The following is an 18,519-nucleotide window of genomic DNA, read 5'->3' on the forward strand; positions in this document are numbered from 1 at the left end:
AGGCACACTAAGTGCCATTATACTAGATAAGTAATGAATGAAATACAAAAAAATACTTCAAAATGAGCTACATTAAAGATAAGAGCATTAGTTAAGTATTAAAAACAGTCAAACTCTGTTTAAAGAACAGCTACTTTAAAGGCAATTGAATTAAATAAGCAGTAAGGGAAAGCAAAGAGCTGGTCAAACTTTGGCCACACTAAGGGCCAGTGTATTAGATAAGTAGTGAAAAACTCAAAAACTTACAGCACCTGGTATTCCTAGGCAGTCTCCCATCCAAGTACTAACTAGGCCCAACTCTGTAGCTTCTGAGATCAGGCGAGATCAGGCGTGAACAGGTGGTATGGCCGTAGCGAAAGCTGCTGCAAAAAGCCCCTATTTTAAGGTGAGGCACACTAAGTGCCATTATACTAGATAAGTAATGAATGAAATACAAAAAATACTTCAAAATGAGCTACATTAAAGATAGAGCATTAGTTAAGTAGTTAAAAACAGTCAAACTCTGTTTAAAGAACAGCTACTTTAAAGGCAATTGAATTAAATAAGCAGTAAGGGAAAGCAAAGAGCTGGTCAAACTTTGGCCACACTAAGGGCCAGTGTATTAGATAAGTAGTGAAAAAAACTCAAAAACTTACAGCACCTGGTATTCCTAGGCAGTCTCCCATCCAAGTACTAACTAGGCCCAACTCTGTAGCTTCTGAGATCAGGCGAGATCAGGCGTGAACAGGGTGGTATGGCCGTGTGCGAAAGCTGCTGCAAAAAGCCCCTATTTTAAGGTGAGGCACACTAAGTGCCATTATACTAGATAAGTAATGAATGAAATACAAAAAAATACTTCAAAATGAGCTACATTAAAGATAAGAGCATTAGTTAAGTAGTTAAAAACAGTCAAACTCTGTTTAAAGAACAGCTACTTTAAAGGCAATTGAATTAAATAAGCAGTAAGGAAAGCAAAGAGCTGGTCAAACTTTGGCCACACTAGGGCCAGTGTATTAGATAAGTAGTGAAAAAACTCAAAACTTACAGCACCTGGTATTCCTAGGCAGTCTCCCATCCAAGTACTAACTAGGCCCAACTCTGCTTAGCTTCTGAGATCAGGCGAGATCAGGCGTGAACAGGGTGGTATGGCCGTGAAAGAAAGCTGCTGCAAAAGCCCCTATTTTAAGGTGAGGCACACTAAGTGCCATTATACTAGATAAGTAATGAATGAAATACAAAAAAATACTTCAAAATGAGCTACATTAAAGATAAGAGCATTAGTTAAGTAGTTAAAAACAGTCAAACTCTGTTTAAAGAACAGCTACTTTAAAGGCAATTGAATTAAATAAGCAGTAAGGAAAGCAAAGAGCTGGTCAAACTTTGGCCACACTAAGGGCCAGTGTATTAGATAAGTAGTGAAAAACTCAAAACTTACAGCACCTGGTATTCCTAGGCAGTCTCCCATCCAAGTACTAACTAGGCCCAACTCTGTAGCTTCTGAGATCAGGCGAGATCAGGCGTGAACAGGTGGGATGGCCGTAAGCGAAAGCTGCTGCAAAAAGCCCCTATTTTAAGGTGAGGCACACTAAGTGCCATTATACTAGATAAGTAATGAATGAAATACAAAAAATACTTCAAAATGAGCTACATTAAAGATAAGAGCATTAGTTAAGTAGTTAAAAACAGTCAAACTCTGTTTAAAGAACAGCTACTTTAAAGGCAATTGAATTAAATAAGCAGTAAGGAAAAGCAAGAGAGCTGGTCAAACTTTGGCCACTAAGGGCCAGTGTATTAGATAAGTAGTGAAAAAACTCAAAAACTTACAGCACCTGGTATTCCTAGGCAGTCTCCCATCCAAGTACTAACTAGGCCCAACTCTGCTTAGCTTCTGAGATCAGGCGAGATCAGGCGTGAACAGGGTGGGATGGCCGTAAGCGAAAGCTGCTGCAAAAGCCCCTATTTTAAGGTGAGGCACACTAAGTGCCATTATACTAGATAAGTAATGAATGAAATACAAAAAAATACTTCAAAATGAGCTACATTAAAGATAAGAGGCATTAGTTAAGTAGTTAAAAACAGTCAAACTCTGTTTAAAGAACAGCTACTTTAAAGGCAATTGAATTAAATAAGCAGTAAGGGAAAGCAAAGAGCTGGTCAAACTTTGGCCACACTAAGGGCCAGTGTATTAGATAAGTAGTGAAAAAACTCAAAACTTACAGCACCTGGTATTCCTAGGCAGTCTCCCATCCAAGTACTAACTAGGCCCAACTCTGCTTAGCTTCTGAGATCAGGCGAGATCAGGCGTGAACAGGGTGGTATGGCGTGTAGCGAAAGCTGCTGCAAAAAGCCCCTATTTTAAGGTGAGGCACACTAAGTGCCATTATACTAGATAAGTAATGAATGAAATACAAAAAAATACTTCAAAATGAGCTACATTAAAGATAAGAGCATTAGTTAAGTAGTTAAAAACAGTCAAACTCTGTTTAAAGAACAGCTACTTTAAAGGCAATTGAATTAAATAAGCAGTAAGGGAAGCAAAGAGCTGGTCAAACTTTGGCCACACTAAGGGCCAGTGTATTAGATAAGTAGTGAAAAAACTCAAAACTTACAGCACCTGGTATTCCTAGGCAGTCTCCCATCCAAGTACTAACTAGGCCCAACTCTGTAGCTTCTGAGATCAGGCGAGATCAGGCGTGAACAGGGTGGTATGGCCGTGTGAAAGCTGCTGCAAAAGCCCCTATTTTAAGGTGAGGCACACTAAGTGCCATTATACTAGATAAGTAATGAATGAAATACAAAAAAATACTTCAAAATGAGCTACATTAAAGATAAGAGCATTAGTTAAGTAGTTAAAAACAGTCAAACTCTGTTTAAAGAACAGCTACTTTAAAGGCAATTGAATTAAATAAGCAGTAAAGGAAAGCAAAGAGCTGGTCAAACTTTGGCCACACTAAGGGCCAGTGTATTAGATAAGTAGTGAAAAAACTCAAAAACTTACAGCACCTGGTATTCCTAGGCAGTCTCCCATCCAAGTACTAACTAGGCCCAACTCTGTAGCTTCTGAGATCAGGCGAGATCAGGCGTGAACAGGGTGGTATGGCCGTGAAAGCTGCTGCAAAAAGCCCCTATTTTAAGGTGAGGCACACTAAGTGCCATTATACTAGATAAGTAATGAATGAAATACAAAAAATACTTCAAAATGAGCTACATTAAAGATAAGAGCATTAGTTAAGTAGTTAAAAACAGTCAAACTCTGTTTAAAGAACAGCTACTTTAAAGGCAATTGAATTAAATAAGCAGTAAGGAAAGCAAAGAGCTGGTCAAACTTTGGCCACACTAAGGGCCAGTGTATTAGATAAGTAGTGAAAAAACTCAAAAACTTACAGCACCTGGTATTCCTAGGCAGTCTCCCATCCAAGTACTAACTAGGCCCAACTCTGCTTAGCTTCTGAGATCAGGCGAGATCAGGCGTGAACAGGGTGGTATGGCCGTGTGAAAGCTGCTGCAAAAAGCCCCTATTTTAAGGTGAGGCACACTAAGTGCCATTATACTAGATAAGTAATGAATGAAATACAAAAAATACTTCAAAATGAGCTACATTAAAGATAAGAGCATTAGTTAAGTAGTTAAAAACAGTCAAACTCTGTTTAAAGAACAGCTACTTTAAAGGCAATTGAATTAAATAAGCAGTAAGAGGAAAGCAAAGAGCTGGTCAAACTTTGGCCACACTAAGGGCCAGTGTATTAGATAAGTAGTGAAAAAACTCAAAACTTACAGCACCTGGTATTCCTAGGCAGTCTCCCATCCAAGTACTAACTAGGCCCAACTCTGCTTAGCTTCTGAGATCAGGCGAGATCAGGCGTGAACAGGGTGGTATGGCCGTAGCGAAAGCTGCTGCAAAAAGCCCCTATTTTAAGGTGAGGCACACTAAGTGCCATTATACTAGATAAGTAATGAATGAAATACAAAAAAATACTTCAAAATGAGCTACATTAAAGATAAGCATTAGTTAAGTAGTTAAAAACAGTCAAACTCTGTTTAAAGAACAGCTACTTTAAAGGCAATTGAATTAAATAAGCAGTAAGGAAAGCAAAGAGCTGGTCAAACTTTGGCCACACTAAAGGCCAGTGTATTAGATAAGTAGTGAAAAAACTCAAAACTTACAGCACCTGGTATTCCTAGGCAGTCTCCCATCCAAGTACTAACTAGGCCCAACTCTGTAGCTTCTGAGATCAGGCGAGATCAGGCGTGAACAGGGTGGTATGGCCGTGCGAAAGCTGCTGCAAAAAGCCCCTATTTTAAGGTGAGGCACACTAAGTGCCATTATACTAGATAAGTAATGAATGAAATACAAAAAAATACTTCAAAATGAGCTACATTAAAGATAAGAGCATTAGTTAAGTAGTTAAAAACAGTCAAACTCTGTTTAAAGAACAGCTACTTTAAAGGCAATTGAATTAAATAAGCAGTAAGGGAAAGCAAAGAGCTGGTCAAACTTTGGCCACACTAAGGGCCAGTGTATTAGATAAGTAGTGAAAAAACTCAAAAACTTACAGCACCTGGTATTCCTAGGCAGTCTCCCATCCAAGTACTAACTAGGCCCAACTCTGTAGCTTCTGAGATCAGGCGAGATCAGGCGTGAACAGGGTGGTATGGCCGTAAGCGAAAGCTGCTGCAAAAGCCCCTATTTTAAGGTGAGGCACACTAAGTGCCATTATACTAGATAAGTAATGAATGAAATACAAAAAAATACTTCAAAATGAGCTACATTAAAGATAAGAGCATTAGTTAAGTAGTTAAAAACAGTCAAACTCTGTTTAAAGAACAGCTACTTTAAAGGCAATTGAATTAAATAAGCAGTAAGGAAAGAAAGCAAAAGCTGGTCAAACTTTGGCCACACTAAGGGCCAGTGTATTAGATAAGTAGTGAAAAAACTCAAAACTTACAGCACCTGGTATTCCTAGGCAGTCTCCCATCCAAGTACTAACTAGGCCCAACTCTGCTTAGCTTCTGAGATCAGGCGAGATCAGGCGTGAACAGGGTGGTATGGCCGTAAGCGAAAGCTGCTGCAAAAAGCCCCTATTTTAAGGTGAGGCACACTAAGTGCCATTATACTAGATAAGTAATGAATGAAATACAAAAAATACTTCAAAATGAGCTACATTAAAGATAAGAGCATTAGTTAAGTAGTTAAAAACAGTCAAACTCTGTTTAAAGAACAGCTACTTTAAAGGCAATTGAATTAAATAAGCAGTAAGGGAAAGCAAAGAGCTGGTCAAACTTTGGCCACACTAAGGGCCAGTGTATTAGATAAGTAGTGAAAAAACTCAAAAACTTACAGCACCTGGTATTCCTAGGCAGTCTCCCATCCAAGTACTAACTAGGCCCAACTCTGCTTAGCTTCTGAGATCAGGCGAGATCAGGCGTGAACAGGGTGGTATGGCCGTAAGTGAAAGCTGCTGCAAAAGCCCCTATTTTAAGGTGAGGCACACTAAGTGCCATTATACTAGATAAGTAATGAATGAAATACAAAAAATACTTCAAAATGAGCTACATTAAAGATAAGAGCATTAGTTAAGTAGTTAAAAACAGTCAAACTCTGTTTAAAGAACAGCTACTTTAAAGGCAATTGAATTAAATAAGCAGTAAGGAAAGCAAAGAGCTGGTCAAACTTTGGCCACACTAAGGGCCAGTGTATTAGATAAGTAGTGAAAAAACTCAAAACTTACAGCACCTGGTATTCCTAGGCAGTCTCCCATCCAAGTACTAACTAGGCCCAACTCTGTAGCTGAGATCAGGCGAGATCAGGCGTGAACAGGGTGGTATATGGCGTGTGAAAGCTGCTGCAAAAAGCCCCTATTTTTAAGGTGAGGCACACTAAGTGCCATTATACTAGATAAGTAATGAATGAAATACAAAAAATACTTCAAAATGAGCTACATTAAAGATAAGAGCATTAGTTAAGTAGTTAAAAACAGTCAAACTCTGTTTAAAGAACAGCTACTTTAAAGGCAATTGAATTAAATAAGCAGTAAGGAAAGCAAAGAGCTGGTCAAACTTTGGCCACACTAAGGGCCAGTGTATTAGATAAGTAGTGAAAAAACTCAAAAACTTACAGCACCTGGTATTCCTAGGCAGTCTCCCATCCAAGTACTAACTAGGCCCAACTCTGCTTAGCTTCTGAGATCAGGCGAGATCAGGCGTGAACAGGGTGGTATGGCCGTGTGAAAGCTGCTGCAAAAGCCCCTATTTTAAGGTGAGGCACACTAAGTGCCATTATACTAGATAAGTAATGAATGAAATACAAAAAAATACTTCAAAATGAGCTACATTAAAGATAAGAGCATTAGTTAAGTAGTTAAAAACAGTCAAACTCTGTTTAAAGAACAGCTACTTTAAAGGCAATTGAATTAAATAAGCAGTAAGGGAAAGCAAAGAGCTGGTCAAACTTTGGCCACACTAAGGGCCAGTGTATTAGATAAGTAGTGAAAAAACTCAAAACTTACAGCACCTGGTATTCCTAGGCAGTCTCCCATCCAAGTACTAACTAGGCCCAACTCTGTAGCTTCTGAGATCAGGCGAGATCAGGCGTGAACAGGGTGGTATGGCCGTGCGAAAGCTGCTGCAAAAGCCCCTATTTTTAAGGTGAGGCACACTAAGTGCCATTATACTAGATAAGTAATGAATGAAATACAAAAAAATACTTCAAAATGAGCTACATTAAAGATAAGAGCATTAGTTAAGTAGTTAAAAACAGTCAAACTCTGTTTAAAGAACAGCTACTTTAAAGGCAATTGAATTAAATAAGCAGTAAGGAAAGCAAAGAGCTGGTCAAACTTTGGCCACACTAAGGGCCAGTGTATTAGATAAGTAGTGAAAAAACTCAAAACTTACAGCACCTGGTATTCCTAGGCAGTCTCCCATCCAAGTACTAACTAGGCCCAACTCTGTAGCTTCTGAGATCAGGCGAGATCAGGCTGTGAACAGGGTGGTATGGCCGTAAGCGAAAGCTGCTGCAAAAAGCCCCTATTTTAAGGTGAGGCACACTACTAAGTGCCATTATACTAGATAAGTAATGAATGAAATACAAAAAATACTTCAAAATGAGCTACATTAAAGATAAGAGCATTAGTTAAGTAGTTAAAAACAGTCAAACTCTGTTTAAAGAACAGCTACTTTAAAGGCAATTGAATTAAATAAGCAGTAAGGAAAGCAAAGAGCTGGTCAAACTTTGGCCACACTAAGGGCCAGTGTATTAGATAAGTAGTGAAAAAACTCAAAACTTACAGCACCTGGTATTCCTAGGCAGTCTCCCATCCAAGTACTAACTAGGCCCAACTCTGCTTAGCTTCTGAGATCAGGCGAGATCAGGCGTGAACAGGGTGGTATGGCCGTAAGCGAAAGCTGCTGCAAAAAGCCCCTATTTTAAGGTGAGGCACACTAAGTGCCATTATACTAGATAAGTAATGAATGAAATACAAAAAAATACTTCAAAATGAGCTACATTAAAGATAAGAGCATTAGTTAAGTAGTTAAAAACAGTCAAACTCTGTTTAAGAACAGCTACTTTAAAGGCAATTGAATTAAATAAGCAGTAAGGGAAAGCAAAAAGAGCTGGTCAAACTTTGGCCACACTAAGGGCCAGTGTATTAGATAAGTAGTGAAAAAAACTCAAAACTTACAGCACCTGGTATTCCTAGGCAGTCTCCCATCCAAGTACTAACTAGGCCCAACTCTGCTTAGCTTCTGAGATCAGGCGAGATCAGGCGTGAACACAGGGTGGTATGGCCGTGTGAAAGCTGCTGCAAAAGCCCCTATTTTAAGGTGAGGCACACTAAGTGCCATTATACTAGATAAGTAATGAATGAAATACAAAAAAATACTTCAAAATGAGCTACATTAAAGATAAGAGCATTAGTTAAGTAGTTAAAAACAGTCAAACTCTGTTTTAAAGAACAGCTACTTTAAAGGCAATTGAATTAAATAAGCAGTAAGGAAAGCAAAGAGCTGGGTCAAACTTTGGCCACACTAAGGGCCAGTGTATTAGATAAGTAGTGAAAAAACTCAAAACTTACAGCACCTGGTATTCCTAGGCAGTCTCCCATCCAAGTACTAACTAGGCCCAACTCTGTAGCTTCTGAGATCAGGCGAGATCAGGCGTGAACAGGGTGGTATGGCCGTAAGCAGAAAGCTGCTGCAAAAAGCCCCTATTTTAAGGTGAGGCACACTAAGTGCCATTATACTAGATAAGTAATGAATGAAATACAAAAAATACTTCAAATGAGCTACATTAAAGATAAGAGCATTAGTTAAGTAGTTAAAAACAGTCAAACTCTGTTTAAAGAACAGCTACTTTAAAGGCAATTGAATTAAATAAGCAGTAAGGAAAGCAAAAAGCTGGTCAAACTTTGGCCACACTAAAGGGCCAGTGTATTAGATAAGTAGTGAAAAACTCAAAACTTACAGCACCTGGTATTCCTAGGCAGTCTCCCATCCAAGTACTAACTAGGCCCAACTCTGTAGCTTCTGAGATCAGGCGAGATCAGGCGTGAACAGGGTGGTATGGCCGTAAGCGAAAGCTGCTGCAAAAGCCCCTATTTAAGGTGAGGCACACTAAGTGCCATTATACTAGATAAGTAATGAATGAAATACAAAAAAATACTTCAAAATGAGCTACATTAAAGATAAGAGCATTAGTTAAGTAGTTAAAAACAGTCAAACTCTGTTTAAAGAACAGCTACTTTAAAGGCAATTGAATTAAATAAGCAGTAAGGAAAGCAAAGAGCTGGTCAAACTTTGGCCACACTAAGGGCCAGTGTATTAGATAAGTAGTGAAAAAACTCAAAAACTTACAGCACCTGGTATTCCTAGGCAGTCTCCCATCCAAGTACTAACTAGGCCCAACTCTGTAGCTTCTGAGATCAGGCGAGATCAGGCGTGAACAGGGTGTGGTATGGCCGTGTGAAAGCTGCTGCAAAAAGCCCCTATTTTAAGGTGAGGCACACTAAGTGCCATTATACTAGATAAGTAATGAATGAAATACAAAAAAAATACTTCAAAATGAGCTACATTAAAGATAAGAGCATTAGTTAAGTAGTTAAAAACAGTCAAACTCTGTTTAAAGAACAGCTACTTTAAAGGCAATTGAATTAAATAAGCAGTAAAGGGAAAGCAAAGAGCTGGTCAAACTTTGGCCACACTAAGGGCCAGTGTATTAGATAAGTAGTGAAAAAACTCAAAAACTTACAGCACCTGGTATTCCTAGGCAGTCTCCCATCCAAGTACTAACTAGGCCCAACTCTGTAGCTTCTGAGATCAGGCGAGATCAGGCGTGAACAGGGTGGTATGGCCGTAAGCGAAAGCTGCTGCAAAAAGTCCCCTATTTTAAGGTGAGGCACACTAAGTGCCATTATACTAGATAAGTAATGAATGAAATACAAAAAAATACTTCAAAATGAGCTACATTAAAGATAAGAGCATTAGTTAAGTAGTTAAAAACAGTCAAACTCTGTTTAAAGAACAGCTACTTTAAAGGCAATTGAATTAAATAAGCAGTAAGGAAAGCAAAGAGCTGGTCAAACTTTGCCCACACTAAGGGCCAGTGTGTATTAGATAAGTAGTGAAAAAACTCAAAACTTACAGCACCTGGTATTCCTAGGCAGTCTCCCATCCAAGTACTAACTAGGCCCAACTCTGCTTAGCTTCTGAGATCAGGCGAGATCAGGCGTGAACAGGGTGGTATGGCCGTAAGCGAAAGCTGCTGCAAAAAGCCCCTATTTTAAGGTGAGGCACACTAAGTGCCATTATACTAGATAAGTAATGAATGAAATACAAAAAAATACTTCAAAATGAGCTACATTAAAGATAAGAGCATTAGTTAAGTAGTTAAAAACAGTCAAACTCTGTTTAAAGAACAGCTACTTTAAAGGCAATTGAATTAAATAAGCAGTAAGGAAAGCAAAGAGCTGGTCAAACTTTGGCCACACTAAGGGCCAGTGTATTAGATAAGTAGTGAAAAAACTCAAAAACTTACAGCACCTGGTATTCCTAGGCAGTCTCCCATCCAAGTACTAACTAGGCCCAACTCTGCTTAGCTTCTGAGATCAGGCGAGATCAGGCGTGAACAGGGTGGTATGGCCGTAAGCGAAAGCTGCTGCAAAAGCCCCTATTTTAAGGTGAGGCACACTAAGTGCCATTATACTAGATAAGTAATGAATGAAATACAAAAAAATACTTCAAAATGAGCTACATTAAAGATAAGAGCATTAGTTAAGTAGTTAAAAACAGTCAAACTCTGTTTAAAGAACAGCTACTTTAAAGGCAATTGAATTAAATAAGCAGTAAGGAAAGCAAAGAGCTGGTCAAACTTTGGCCACACTAAGGGCCAGTGTATTAGATAAGTAGTGAAAAAACTCAAAAACTTACAGCACCTGGTATTCCTAGGCAGTCTCCCATCCAAGTACTAACTAGGCCCAACTCTGTAGCTTCTGAGATCAGGCGAGATCAGGCGTGAACAGGGTGGTATGGCCGTGTGAAAGCTGCTGCAAAAGCCCCTATTTTAAGGTGAGGCACACTAAGTGCCATTATACTAGATAAGTAATGAATGAAATACAAAAAAATACTTCAAAATGAGCTACATTAAAGATAAGAGCATTAGTTAAGTAGTTAAAAACAGTCAAACTCTGTTTAAAGAACAGCTACTTTAAAGGCAATTGAATTAAATAAGCAGTAAGGGAAAGCAAAGAGCTGGTCAAACTTTGGCCACACTAGGGCCAGTGTATTAGATAAGTAGTGAAAAAACTCAAAAACTTACAGCACCTGGTATTCCTAGGCAGTCTCCCATCCAAGTACTAACTAGGCCCAACTCTGCTTAGCTTCTGAGATCAGGCGAGATCAGGCGTGAACAGGGTGGTATGGCCGTGCGAAAGCTGCTGCAAAAAGCCCCTATTTTAAGGTGAGGCACACTAAGTGCCATTATACTAGATAAGTAATGAATGAAATACAAAAAAATACTTCAAAATGAGCTACATTAAAGATAAGCAGCATTAGTTAAGTAGTTAAAAACAGTCAAACTCTGTTTAAAGAACAGCTACTTTAAAGGCAATTGAATTAAATAAGCAGTAAGGAAAGCAAAGAGCTGGTCAAACTTTGGCCACACACTAAGGGCCAGTGTATTAGATAAGTAGTGAAAAAACTCAAAACTTACAGCACCTGGTATTCCTAGGCAGTCTCCCATCCAGAAGTACTAACTAGGCCCAACTCTGTAGCTTCTGAGATCAGGCGAGATCAGGCGTGAACAGGGTGGTATGGCCGTAAGAAAGCTGCTGCAAAAAGCCCCTATTTTAAGGTGAGGCACACTAAGTGCCATTATACTAGATAAGTAATGAATGAAATACAAAAAAATACTTCAAAATGAGCTACATTAAAGATAAGAGCATTAGTTAAGTAGTTAAAAACAGTCAAACTCTGTTTAAAGAACAGCTACTTTAAAGGCAATTGAATTAAATAAGCAGTAAGGAAAGCAAAGAGCTGGTCAAACTTTGGCCACACTAAGGGCCAGTGTATTAGATAAGTAGTGAAAAAACTCAAAACTTACAGCACCTGGTATTCCTAGGCAGTCTCCCATCCAAGTACTAACTAGGCCCAACTCTGCTTAGCTTCTGAGATCAGGCGAGATCAGGCGTGAACAGGGTGGTATGGCCGTGCGAAAGCTGCTGCAAAAAGCCCCTATTTTAAGGTGAGGCACACTAAGTGCCATTATACTAGATAAGTAATGAATGAAATAAAAAAAATACTTCAAAATGAGCTACATTAAAGATAAGAGCATTAGTTAAGTAGTTAAAAACAGTCAAACTCTGTTTAAAGAACAGCTACTTTAAAGGCAATTGAATTAAATAAGCAGTAAAGGAAAGCAAAGAGCTGGTCAAACTTTGGCCACACTAAGGGCCAGTGTATTAGATAAGTAGTGAAAAAACTCAAAACTTACAGCACCTGGTATTCCTAGGCAGTCTCCCATCCAAGTACTAACTAGGCCCAACTCTGTAGCTTCTGAGATCAGGCGAGATCAGGCGTGAACAGGGTGGTATGGCCGTAAGTAAAAAGCTGCTGCAAAAAGCCCCTATTTTAAGGTGAGGCACACTAAGTGCCATTATACTAGATAAGTAATGAATGAAATACAAAAAATACTTCAAAATGAGCTACATTAAAGATAAGAGCATTAGTTAAGTAGTTAAAAACAGTCAAACTCTGTTTAAAGAACAGCTACTTTAAAGGCAATTGAATTAAATAAGCAGTAAGGGGAAAGCAAAGAGCTGGTCAAACTTTGGCCACACTAAGGGCCAGTGTATTAGATAAGTAGTGAAAAAACTCAAAACTTACAGCACCTGGTATTCCTAGGCAGTCTCCCATCCAAGTACTAACTAGGCCCAACTCTGTAGCTTCTGAGATCAGGCGAGATCAGGCGTGAACAGGGTGGTATGGCCGTAAGCGAAAGCTGCTGCAAAAAGCCCCTATTTTAAGGTGAGGCACACTAAGTGCCATTATACTAGATAAGTAATGAATGAAATACAAAAAAATACTTCAAAATGAGCTACATTAAAGATAAGAGCATTAGTTAAGTAGTTAAAAACAGTCAAACTCTGTTTAAAGTACAGCTACTTTAAAGGCAATTGAATTAAATAAGCAGTAAAGGAAAGCAAAGAGCTGGTCAAACTTTGGCCACACTAAGGGCCAGTGTATTAGATAAGTAGTGAAAAAACTCAAAACTTACAGCACCTGGTATTCCTAGGCAGTCTCCCATCCAAGTACTAACTAGGCCCAACTCTGCTTAGCTTCTGAGATCAGGCGAGATCAGGCGTGAACAGGGTGGTATGGCCGTAAGCGAAAGCTGCTGCAAAAAGCCCCCTATTTTAAGGTGAGGCACACTAAGTGCCATTATACTAGATAAGTAATGAATGAAATACAAAAAAAATACTTCAAAATGAGCTACATTAAAGATAAGAGCATTAGTTAAGTAGTTAAAAACAGTCAAACTCTGTTTAAAGAACAGCTACTTTAAAGGCAATTGAATTAAATAAGCAGTAAAGGAAAGCAAAGAGCTGGTCAAACTTTGGCCACACTAACTAAGGGCCAGTGTATTAGATAAGTAGTGAAAAAACTCAAAAACTTACAGCACCTGGTATTCCTAGGCAGTCTCCCATCCAAGTACTAACTAGGCCCAACTCTGTAGCTTCTGAGATCAGGCGAGATCAGGCGTGAACAGGGTGGTATGGCCGTAAGCGAAAGCTGCTGCAAAAAGCCCCTATTTTAAGGTGAGGCACACTAAGTGCCATTATACTAGATAAGTAATGAATGAAATACAAAAAATACTTCAAAATGAGCTACATTAAAGATAAGAGCATTAGTTAAGTAGTTAAAAACAGTCAAACTCTGTTTAAAGAACAGCTACTTTAAAGGCAATTGAATTAAATAAGCAGTAAGGAAAGCAAAGAGCTGGTCAAACTTTGGCCACACTAAGGGCCAGTGTATTAGATAAGTAGTGAAAAAACTCAAAACTTACAGCACCTGGTATTCCTAGGCAGTCTCCCATCCAAGTACTAACTAGGCCCAACTCTGCTTAGCTTCTGAGATCAGGCGAGATCAGGCGTGAACAGGGTGGTATGGCCGTGCGAAAGCTGCTGCAAAAAGCCCCTATTTTAAGGTGAGGCACACTAAGTGCCATTATACTAGATAAGTAATGAATGAAATAAAAAAAATACTTTAAAATGAGCTACATTAAAGATAAGAGCATTAGTTAAGTAGTTAAAAACAGTCAAACTCTGTTAAAAAGAACAGCTACTTTAAAGGCAATTGAATTAAATAAGCAGTAAGGAAAGCAAAGAGCTGGTCAAACTTTGGCCACACTAAAGGCCAGTGTATTAGATAAGTAGTGAAAAAACTCAAAAACTTACAGCACCTGGTATTCCTAGGCAGTCTCCCATCCAAGTACTAACTAGGCCCAACTCTGTAGCTTCTGAGATCAGGCGAGATCAGGCGTGAACAGGGTGGTATGGCGTAGCGAAAGCTGCTGCAAAAAGCCCCTATTTTAAGGTGAGGCACACTAAGTGCCATTATACTAGATAAGTAATGAATGAAATACAAAAAAATACTTCAAAATGAGCTACATTAAAGATAAGAGCATTAGTTAAGTAGTTAAAAACAGTCAAACTCTGTTTAAAGAACAGCTACTTTAAAGGCAATTGAATTAAATAAGCAGTAAGGGAAAGCAAAGAGCTGGTCAAACTTTGGCCACACTAAGGGCCAGTGTATTAGATAAGTAGTGAAAAAACTCAAAAACTTACAGCACCTGGTATTCCTAGGCAGTCTCCCATCCAAGTACTAACTAGGCCCAACTCTGTAGCTTCTGAGATCAGGCGAGATCAGGCGTGAACAGGGTGGTATGGCCGTGTGAAAGCTGCTGCAAAAAGCCCCTATTTTAAGGTGAGGCACACTAAGTGCCATTATACTAGATAAGTAATGAATGAAATACAAAAAATACTTCAAAAATGAGCTACATTAAAGATAAGAGCATTAGTTAAGTAGTTAAAAACAGTCAAACTCTGTTTAAAAGAACAGCTACTTTAAAGGCAATTGAATTAAATAAGCAGTAAAGGAAAGCAAAGAGCTGGTCAAACTTTGGCCACACTAAGGGCCAGTGTATTAGATAAGTAGTGAAAAACTCAAAAACTTACAGCACCTGGTATTCCTAGGCAGTCTCCCATCCAAGTACTAACTAGGCCCAACTCTGCTTAGCTTCTGAGATCAGGCGAGATCAGGCGTGAACAGGGTGGTATGGCCGTAGCGAAAGCTGCTGCAAAAAGCCCTATTTTTGGGTGGGGCACACTAGGTGCCATTATCACTAGAATAAGTAATGAATGAAATGAAAAAAAAATGCTTCCAAATGAGCTACATTAAAGATAAGAGCATTGGATAAGTAGTTAAAAACAGTCAAACTCTGTTTAAAAATTACCAGCTACACGTTAAAGGCAGTTGAATTAAATAAACAGTAAAGGGAAAACAAAGAGCTGGTCAAGCTTTGACCACACTAAGAGGCCAGTGTATTAGATAAGTGAGTGAAAAAAAGCTCAAAACTTACAGCACCTGGTGTTCCTAGGCAGTCTCCCCATCCAGAATTACTAACTAGGCCCAACTCTGCATAGCTTCTGAGATCAGAGCGAGATCAGGCGTGAACAGGGTGCTATGGACGTAAGAAGAAAGCTGCTGCAAAAGCCCCTATTTTTAAGGTAAAGGGCACACTAAGTGCAATTATATACTAGATAAGTAATGAATGAAATACAAAAAAAATGCTTCAAAATGAGCTAAAATTAAAGATAAGAGCATTAGTTAAGTAGTTAAAAACAGTCAAACTCTGTTTAAGAAGAAGCAGCTACTCTTTAAAGCAATTAGATTAAATAAGCAGTAAAGGAAAGCAAGAAACTGGTCAAGCTTTGACCACACTAAGAGACCAGTGTATTAGATAAGTAGTGACAAAACTCAAAGAAACTTACGGCACCTGGTATTCCTAGGCAGTCTCCCATCCAGAAAAATTGCTAACCCAGGCCCAACTCTGCTTAGCGTCTGAGATCAGGCCGTGAACAGGCGTGAGCAAGTTGAGGTATGACCGTAGCAGCTGCTGCAAAAACCCCTGTTGCAAGGTGGGGGCACAGTAAGTGCCATTATGCTAAATAAGTAATGAATGAAATACAAAAAAAAAAAAAGCACAAAATGAGCTACATTAAAGATAAGAGCATTAGTTAAGAGTAGTTAGAAACAGTCCAAACTCTGTTTTAAGAGACAGCTACTTTAAAAGGCAATTAGGTGCAATTAAGCAGTAAGGGAAAACCAAAGAGCTGAGTCAAGCACATTGGCCACACTAAGGAGCCAGTGTGTTAGATAAGTAGTAGAAAAACTCCAAAACTTACAGCACCTGGTATTTCTAGGCAGTCTCCCCATCCAGAAGTACTAACTGGGCCCAACTCTGTAGCTTCTGAGATCAGGCGAGATCAGGCGTGAACAGGGTGTGGTATGGCCGTGGCGAAAGCTGCTGCAAAAGCTCCTATTTTAAGGTGAAGAGCACACTAAGTGCCATTATACTAGATAAAGTAATGAATGAAATACAAAAAAATACTTCCAAAATGAGCTACATTAAAGATAAGAGCATTAGTTAAGTAGTTAAAAACAGTCAAACTCTGTTTAAAAACAAACAGCTACTTTAAAAGTAATTGAATTAAATAAGCAGTAAGGGAAAGCAAAGAGCTGGTCAAACTTTGGCCACACTAAAGGGCCAGTGTATTAGATAAGTAGTGAAAAACTCAAAAACTTACAGCACCTGGTATTCCTAGGCAGTCTCCCATCTCTAAGTACCAACTAGGCCCAGCTCTGTAGCTTCACGAGATCAGGCGAGATCAGGCGTGAACAGGGTGGGATTGCCGTGGCTTGAAAGCTGCTGCAAAAAGCCCCTATTTTAAGGTGAGGAGCACACTAGAGTGCCATTATGCTAAATAAGTAATGAATGAAATACAAAAAAATACTTCAAAATGAGCTACATTAAAGATAAGGCATTAGTTAAGTAGTTAAAAAACAGTCAAACTCTGTTTAAAAAGAACGAAAAGCTACTTTAAAGGCAATTGAATTAAATAAGCAGTAGGGGAAAACAAAGAGCTGGTCAAACTTTGGCCACACTAAGGGCCAGTGTATTAGATAAGTAGTGAAAAACTCCAAAACTTACAGCACCGCAGTATTCTAGGCAGTCTCCCATCCAAGTACTAACTAGAGGGCCAACTCTGTAGCTACTGAGATCAGAGCTGAGATCAAGAGGCGTGAACAGGAATTGGTATGACATATGCGAAAAGCTGCTACAAAAAGCCCCCTATTTTAAGGTGAGGGCACACTAAGTGCCATTATACTAGATAAGTAATGAATGAAATACAAGAAAAATACTTCAAAATGAGCTACATTAAAGATAAGAGCATTAGTTAAGTAGTTAAAAACAGTCAAACTCTGTTTAAAGAACAGCTACTTTAAAGACAATTGAATTAAATAAGCAGTAAGGGGAAAGCAAAGAAGCTGGTCAAACTTTGGCCACACTAAGGGCCAGTGTATTAGATAAGTAGTGAAAAAACTCCAAAACTTACAGCACCTGGTATTCCTAGGCAGTCTCCCATCCAGAAGTACTAACACTTCAGGCCCAACTCTGTAGCTTCTGAGATCAGACAGAGATCAGGCGTGAACAGGGTGGTATGGGCGTAGCGAAAGCTGCTGCAAAAGCCCTATTTTGGGTGAGGCACACTAAGTGCCATTATACTAGATAAGGTAATGAATGAAATACAAAAAAATACTTCAAAATGAGCTACATTAAAGATAAGAGCATTAGTTAAGTAGTTAAAAACAGTCAAACTCTGTTTAAAGAACAGCTACTTTAAAGGCAATTGAATTAAATAAGCAGTAAGGAGAAAGCAAAGAGCTGGGTCAAACTTTGGCCACACTAAGGACCAGTGTATTAGATAAGTAGTGAAAAAACTCAAAACTTGCAACACCTGGTGTTCCTAGAGCAGTCTCCCATCCAAAAAGTACTAACTAAGGCCCAACTCTGTAGCTTCTGAGATCAGAGTGAGATCAGGCGTGAACAGGGTGGTATGGCGTAAGTAGCTGCTGCAAAAAGCCCTATTTTAAAGGTGGGCACACTAAGTGCCATTATACTAGATAAGTAATGAATGAAATACAAAAAAATACTTCAAAAATGAGCTACATTGAAGATCAAGAGGCATTAGTTAAGTAAGTTAAAAACAGTCAAACTCTGTTTAAGAACAGCTACTTTAAAGGCAATTGAATTAAATAAGCAGTAAAGGGGAAAGGAAAAGCTGGTCAGAGCTTTGGCCACACTAAGGGCCAGTGTATTAGATAGAAGTAGTGAAAAAACTCAAAAACTTTTAGCTACCTGGTATTCTAAATGGTCTCCCATCAAGAAGTACTAACTAGGCCCAACTCTGCATAGCTTCTGAGATCAGACGAGATCAGGCGTGAACAGGGTGGTATGGCCGTTAGCGAAAGCTGCTGCAAAAAGCCCCCTATTTTAGGTGAGGCACACTAAGTGCCATTATACTAGATAAGTAATGAATGAAATACAAAAAATGCTTCAAAATGAGCTACATTAAAGATAAGAGCATTAGTTAAGTAGTTAAAAACAGTCAAACTCTGTTTAAGAACAGCTACTTTAAAGGCAATTGAATTAAATAAGCAGTAAGGGAAAGCAAAGAGCTGGTCAAACTTTGGCCACACTAAGAGAGCCAGTGTATTAGATAAGTAGTGAAAAAAACTCAAAAAACTTACAGCACCTGGTATTCCTAGGCAGTCTCCATCAAGTACTAACTAGGCCCAACTCTGCTTAGCTTCTGAGATCAAAGCGAGATCAGGGCGTGAACAGGGTGAAGCTATGGCCGTAAGCAGAAAGCTGCTGCAAAAAGCCCCTATTTTTAGGTGAGGCACAGTAAGTGCCATTATACT

At 39.0% G+C, this 18,519-nt stretch overlaps 34 pseudogenes; all 34 read right to left on the reverse strand.

Moving 5' to 3' along the window:
- Positions 1-628: 628 nt before the first annotated feature.
- Positions 629-745, reverse strand: LOC122337429 (annotated as a pseudogene).
- A 272-nt stretch (positions 746-1,017) lies between these two features.
- LOC122337377 lies at positions 1,018-1,136 on the reverse strand (annotated as a pseudogene).
- A 271-nt stretch (positions 1,137-1,407) lies between these two features.
- Positions 1,408-1,523, reverse strand: LOC122337445 (annotated as a pseudogene).
- A 273-nt stretch (positions 1,524-1,796) lies between these two features.
- LOC122337487 lies at positions 1,797-1,915 on the reverse strand (annotated as a pseudogene).
- A 274-nt stretch (positions 1,916-2,189) lies between these two features.
- LOC122337426 lies at positions 2,190-2,308 on the reverse strand (annotated as a pseudogene).
- A 273-nt stretch (positions 2,309-2,581) lies between these two features.
- LOC122337430 lies at positions 2,582-2,698 on the reverse strand (annotated as a pseudogene).
- Positions 2,699-2,970: 272 nt separating this feature from the next.
- LOC122337424 lies at positions 2,971-3,087 on the reverse strand (annotated as a pseudogene).
- A 269-nt stretch (positions 3,088-3,356) lies between these two features.
- On the reverse strand, positions 3,357-3,475 carry LOC122337385 (annotated as a pseudogene).
- Positions 3,476-3,747: 272 nt separating this feature from the next.
- Positions 3,748-3,866, reverse strand: LOC122337394 (annotated as a pseudogene).
- A 270-nt stretch (positions 3,867-4,136) lies between these two features.
- LOC122337433 lies at positions 4,137-4,253 on the reverse strand (annotated as a pseudogene).
- A 273-nt stretch (positions 4,254-4,526) lies between these two features.
- On the reverse strand, positions 4,527-4,643 carry LOC122337400 (annotated as a pseudogene).
- Positions 4,644-4,918: 275 nt separating this feature from the next.
- Positions 4,919-5,037, reverse strand: LOC122337458 (annotated as a pseudogene).
- Positions 5,038-5,311: 274 nt separating this feature from the next.
- Positions 5,312-5,430, reverse strand: LOC122337450 (annotated as a pseudogene).
- A 658-nt stretch (positions 5,431-6,088) lies between these two features.
- Positions 6,089-6,207, reverse strand: LOC122337386 (annotated as a pseudogene).
- Positions 6,208-6,478: 271 nt separating this feature from the next.
- LOC122337434 lies at positions 6,479-6,595 on the reverse strand (annotated as a pseudogene).
- Positions 6,596-6,866: 271 nt separating this feature from the next.
- On the reverse strand, positions 6,867-6,984 carry LOC122337421 (annotated as a pseudogene).
- A 275-nt stretch (positions 6,985-7,259) lies between these two features.
- On the reverse strand, positions 7,260-7,378 carry LOC122337460 (annotated as a pseudogene).
- Positions 7,379-7,654: 276 nt separating this feature from the next.
- On the reverse strand, positions 7,655-7,775 carry LOC122337417 (annotated as a pseudogene).
- A 272-nt stretch (positions 7,776-8,047) lies between these two features.
- LOC122337401 lies at positions 8,048-8,164 on the reverse strand (annotated as a pseudogene).
- Positions 8,165-8,436: 272 nt separating this feature from the next.
- On the reverse strand, positions 8,437-8,553 carry LOC122337402 (annotated as a pseudogene).
- A 666-nt stretch (positions 8,554-9,219) lies between these two features.
- Positions 9,220-9,336, reverse strand: LOC122337403 (annotated as a pseudogene).
- Positions 9,337-9,612: 276 nt separating this feature from the next.
- On the reverse strand, positions 9,613-9,731 carry LOC122337462 (annotated as a pseudogene).
- A 274-nt stretch (positions 9,732-10,005) lies between these two features.
- On the reverse strand, positions 10,006-10,124 carry LOC122337463 (annotated as a pseudogene).
- Positions 10,125-10,397: 273 nt separating this feature from the next.
- LOC122337431 lies at positions 10,398-10,514 on the reverse strand (annotated as a pseudogene).
- Positions 10,515-10,785: 271 nt separating this feature from the next.
- On the reverse strand, positions 10,786-10,904 carry LOC122337387 (annotated as a pseudogene).
- A 274-nt stretch (positions 10,905-11,178) lies between these two features.
- LOC122337442 lies at positions 11,179-11,297 on the reverse strand (annotated as a pseudogene).
- Positions 11,298-11,568: 271 nt separating this feature from the next.
- LOC122337388 lies at positions 11,569-11,687 on the reverse strand (annotated as a pseudogene).
- A 271-nt stretch (positions 11,688-11,958) lies between these two features.
- On the reverse strand, positions 11,959-12,075 carry LOC122337397 (annotated as a pseudogene).
- A 275-nt stretch (positions 12,076-12,350) lies between these two features.
- LOC122337405 lies at positions 12,351-12,467 on the reverse strand (annotated as a pseudogene).
- A 274-nt stretch (positions 12,468-12,741) lies between these two features.
- Positions 12,742-12,860, reverse strand: LOC122337464 (annotated as a pseudogene).
- Positions 12,861-13,141: 281 nt separating this feature from the next.
- On the reverse strand, positions 13,142-13,258 carry LOC122337406 (annotated as a pseudogene).
- Positions 13,259-13,530: 272 nt separating this feature from the next.
- LOC122337389 lies at positions 13,531-13,649 on the reverse strand (annotated as a pseudogene).
- Positions 13,650-14,311: 662 nt separating this feature from the next.
- LOC122337432 lies at positions 14,312-14,428 on the reverse strand (annotated as a pseudogene).
- A 273-nt stretch (positions 14,429-14,701) lies between these two features.
- Positions 14,702-14,820, reverse strand: LOC122337396 (annotated as a pseudogene).
- Positions 14,821-18,519: the final 3,699 nt, after the last annotated feature.

The sequence above is a fragment of the Puntigrus tetrazona genome, unplaced genomic scaffold (assembly GCF_018831695.1).
Source record: "Puntigrus tetrazona isolate hp1 unplaced genomic scaffold, ASM1883169v1 S000000973, whole genome shotgun sequence".
NCBI classification, from domain to species: domain Eukaryota; kingdom Metazoa; phylum Chordata; class Actinopteri; order Cypriniformes; family Cyprinidae; genus Puntigrus; species Puntigrus tetrazona.